The following is a 5,362-nucleotide window of genomic DNA, read 5'->3' on the forward strand; positions in this document are numbered from 1 at the left end:
ATTGTGTAATGACGATATGACATGTCAAGCATGTCAAGTTCCTGTCTAAGACACAACACTCAAGGCAACTGATCAGTCCATAAACGACTAATCAATTTGTGTTTGTTAATCATCAAAACAAGGTGATTGAATGAACCCATGGGGAATCCTTGGGGAACCCTTGGGCTTACAATCTCCCCCTTTTTGATGATGACAAACCAAATTGATTAGATAGGTGGGAGGAACCTCTTATGAGGATTAGATGGAGAATTTAATCATGACTACTCCCCCTCAACATATGCATGAGATATATTCAACAAGGTATAATACAAGAATGCATATGATAATGGATCTAATCAATTATACAAATTCTCCCCCTTTTGGCATAAGCAAAAAGGAAGAATTAAGCACTTAAGCACAATACATAAAGCATCAAGATATACAATGAGAATATGATGCTCCCCCTAGTTTCTTATCATGATTTACCAATTAAATTAATGTATATATGGCATGATAAGATATAATCAACATAGGAAAGGAATGACACAAAACAAATCAAGCCTATGTTGGAAAAACAAAGAGACATTCCAAATTTAGCACAACTTTTTAGGGTATATCTTAGTATATATATAATTCCAATATAAATCTACCCTATGACCCAAAATATAGTAATAGATTAGCAAGTTAAAGCTTATATTTTACTTATCATGAAAGAAATTAAGCAAGTTTTAGACTTAGCATGATAAGCCCCCTTTTGTTTTTAAAATTCCTATTAGAATCTTATCATGAGGTGATGTGTAAGTATAGACTCATCATGATAAGCAAGAATATATATATTTCAAGTTAAAAATATATTCTTAAATTGTCATGCATAGAAATGGACATTTGATCCTAATATGGCTAACTATTAGGATATATGGCATGACAGTGAAACTTATCATGAAAATACAAATTTTCAAGTGAAAGTACACATGATAAGCAATCAAATTCATAGAGATTAAGATTACAAAGTATAATTTTCTCCTATGAATGGGAAACAAGAAAGATATTCAAGATTGAGCACAAAATTCAAAAAGATGAACATTTAAGCCTTTTTTTTGTTTTTTTTTTTTTGTTTTTTGTTTTTTTTTTTTGTTAAAGTATGAACATATAAGCACGTATAGGTGGGGAATGAAAAAATGAACTATATAAGCAAGTCATTATAGTCATTTTAAACATGAATATAGCAAAGGTAATCTCTCCCCTTTGTATTTGTCATTTGCCTTATATAAAAACAAGGTATGACATTACACAATAGGCCAAAGATATGACAATTGAATGCTTGGCCATCAAAACTTATTCTTGGAATAGATGATACCAATCTAGATCATCCAAGATAAGTCTAAAAGCCTAAAAGATATGACTTTAAGTCCTAGGCTATGGGCTTTTTGTCTTAAAACAGTCACATGCTAGATGATACCAATTTAGGAGCATAAGACAAGCCCGAACTAACCACATATGGAGCAATCATGGCTCCTAATGGGTGTACTTATCATAATCCAAATGATATATACATTGAGTATCATATGATAAGCCACTAAGGACAAATCTTGACCTTTAAGCTCCCCCTTTGAAAGAGAGTCATGCAATGCATGAATCCAAAGTGTAGTCCTAACATAGACTCTAAGGATCTTCAAATGAATGATTTTAGATCAACCCTTGGGCTACGAAGACACTTTACTCTCCAAGTGTCGGTTTATCATGATAAAATGATAGTCATAGTCTAGCTCATCATGATAAACAAGCATAGCACAAAAGATGTTCAATCTTTGGCTCATGCTCCCCCTAAATGTGATATAATATTTTTCAAATTTAAGTTTTACTTCCCTAAGTATGCAACATATATAACTAGCCAGGGAGATCACATGTAAATGTATACCTATTCATGTTTGAGAGGTAGGCACAATGCCAATTTGTTAAATATTTTAATTACGGTGAGTGTACCATCTCCCTCTTAGAATCTAAGAAGGTTAAGGGCACCAATTGAGTGACTTTTAAGTTAAAGTTTGACATCTCATACATGTAGATATAATCAACCAAGGGGTGATATCTATAGAATATATATATAAGAATTCCAATTTGACTTGATTCTATAGAACTTAGACATAGAAGAATGGACATTAAAGAACCATGTCTAAGAGAGACATCCATGGCTCATGAGTGAGAGTATACCACTATGGGTAATCATGAGGAAGATATGATCTATATCAAAGCTTCCATGGATAGTCTACCATGTTTGGACACAATGATCATGATACATAAGGTACATGGTCCAAACATCTTCTTCCTACATTCACATACCACAAATGTAAAGATAAGGCATTAAGCACATAGTGCATAAGCCCATTGAAAACCAAGATGTGTGGGAGATATATGTTCCCATCATAATCTAGTGTACACAACCACCATAGTGAATTTTAATTTTACTCAAGTGAGTAAATGCCCAAATATGATTCTAGATTCCTATGATATTTTCATTTCAAGTGATACATTGAATCTAGGCATATTTTCAACTTCCTTACAAATTATATCCTTTTATGAATTTTGGGAAGAGACCAAGGATTTTAAAACCATTTAGGTTCAAGTCTTAAACCTATGAGTTTCCTTTGGTTTTGCTAGAAAGATGTGATCATTTAATGTAATTACTAGCAACTACCAATATGGGTTCAAATGCTAGGGATATACTTGTAGATTTAATTTGAACACATGGGCAAGTGATGTGGTTGTATATTCTATTAGGATCAAATTATGGTTTTCACATTAAATTCTATAGTGGCATGAATGTGGATGAATACTAAGTGCAATAAGATCTAAATCATAGTGTGTGCACTTAGAGTAGAACGTATAGATACATGAGAATCAAACAAGAATAAGTACATGGTATCTACACAAACAAATCTATCAAAAGATATTTCATTTTAAGCTCATTACCCCTAAATCTACTAATCATATGATGTGATTCAAGTAGGGGATTTTGGAACCCAAACCATGTTGGTTCCAAGCAAGTTTGTTCTAGTTAATTTATCTTTTCTAACCCAAATAAACTTACTACTTTTTACAAATCTAAACATGCATTTAGATTTGTAATGTCCAAATCTATCACAATAGTCACAAGATGCATAAGGGTAGGTAGATGGACGGGATGAACATGATGAATTACAAGAGTGATAATGATGGCAATTGAATTTTACATTCTCTTGTAACTTATGATTATCCAACTTTAATGTTTCATTCTTAATTATCAAATCATTGATTTTCGTTTTAAAATTCATTGATTCAAGAGATGAAAACATTTTGATTTTCTCTTCTTCTTCTTTAAGGAGTTGATTTTCCTCTCTTAGTGAAGCAATGGTATTACTTAGTTCAATAAAATCTTTTTTAAAATTTTCATTTTCTTCACTAAGATGTGCATGATCTATTTCTAGTGACCTAAACTCCTTGTGAATACTAGCTAAATTGTTTTTCAAGTTTGAATTTTTAGCTAGTTGATCCTCAAGTTTCTTATGTAATTCTTGGACATTTTCAACAAGTTCTTCAAGTGTGAATTCGGCATTATCCAAGGGGTCTACATTAGATAATCCCATTAAGCACATGTTTTGATTTTGAAGATTTTCAATAGAGTCCAAAATATTTTTAGCATTTTTACAAGAGGATACATTTTCATAAATGTTAGGTGGTAATGCACAACATATTGCAATTAGGGCTTTTGTATTTAGTAAAGATAATTTTTTATCATAATCATTTGATCTTTTAGATTTAACATTTAAATCAAAACCATTTTCAATTATCTTTAACATATCTTTATCTAGACCTTTTAAGTACGTCTTCATATGGATCAACCATGATCCATAATCCGAACCATCCAAAATAGGTAGTCTAGATCCCATATTTTAAGTTGCCAAAAAGTTTGATCTTTTAACTCTTAACCGGTTAGGGTCTTAATCAAGAGCCCAAGCTCTGATACCAATTGAAATCCGAGGGGTGACTCGGTTTGGCAACCTAGAGGGGGGGTGAATAGGATGTTTATAAAACTTTTACCTTTTAAAAACTTTTACTAATTTCACCCTAGTTTTATCCCTTGTTTAATTAAGTTTGAAATGGTTGAACTTAAAACAATAATACAAATTAATATAAGTTCAAAACCCTTTTTGATTAGCAAACTTAATTAGGTGATTTAATAGCCTAGTTAGCAAGGTTAAGATTATTTAATTAAAATCAAGATGCTAACTACTCACTCAATTCTAAATATGTAAAAATGCAAGCACAAATAAATAAGAGAGTGAGAGGGAGTGAGAGAAATACCAATCACACAAGTGACACAAAGATTTATAGTGGTTCGGCAAACGGCCTACTCCACTCTACTCAAGGTCGCACTTGAGGATTTCCACTATTGAAACCTCCACGACGCCCGGCTCCGAGGCTTTTACACTCTAAGGGAATTAAATGAGGATGCCCTTCCACCTTTACAATGACTCTCCTACTTCGCCGAGTTCTAAGCGCTCCACCCAAGGGAATTAACACCGGATGCCCTTCCACCTTTCTTGTCTCTCCTACACCGCCGAGATCTAAGCGTTTTCCGAAGAAGATAGATAGCTTTGCCTCTAAGTAGGCTACAATGCACAATGAAGCTCTCACAATGTTCTCTAAGAAATAAACAAGTTTAAGCCTAAACCAATCTCAAATGATTTTCACTAATCAAGGCACAATGAGTTTGGTTGAGAGAAATTAACCCAAAAATGATTGCAAGTGTGTTTCTAGGGTTTTTTAGAGTTGGACAATGTTCATCTTGATGTTTTGAAACCATACAACTTGTATATATAGGTTCCCAACTCAATATGACCGTTTGAGGGGCAAAGTGGTACTTTTAGGGTCAAAAAATCCACTAGCCGTTGTAGCCGCAACGGCTATAATTTTTTGTCCCTGACTGTTTTCTCGGAGCTCCGAGAGATTTCTCGGAGTTCCGAGAAAATTCTCGGAGCTCCGAGACTGGTTTTCCAGCAGGATGTTCCTAACTTGTAAAATTCATATCTCCCTCATTTCTCGTCGGATTTTGACGTTCTTATACTCTACGGATATGAGAAAAATGAGAGCTATCTGTTAAAAATATTTTCAAAAATATTTAAAAATATTTGAAATAAGTTTTGATAGGATTTAGTTGCTGGTCCAGGTTGTTGCTTCGGAACTCTGTTTTGTTCTTTCTTGTGTTGAATGCCATATGGGTCCCAACATGTTGGTACACCACCATGGCCATTCACTTATCCATTTAAGTCCTTAAAGGGTGTGTTAGTCTCTTTGAAAAACATATTTTAGGGGTTTTAAGATGTGCCTTGATCAAGAGAAAACA

Source organism: Tasmannia lanceolata, unplaced genomic scaffold (genome assembly GCF_043159265.1).
Source record: "Tasmannia lanceolata isolate RefF3 unplaced genomic scaffold, GAP_Taslan_0.1 ptg000037l, whole genome shotgun sequence".
NCBI classification, from domain to species: Eukaryota; Viridiplantae; Streptophyta; class Magnoliopsida; order Canellales; family Winteraceae; genus Tasmannia; species Tasmannia lanceolata.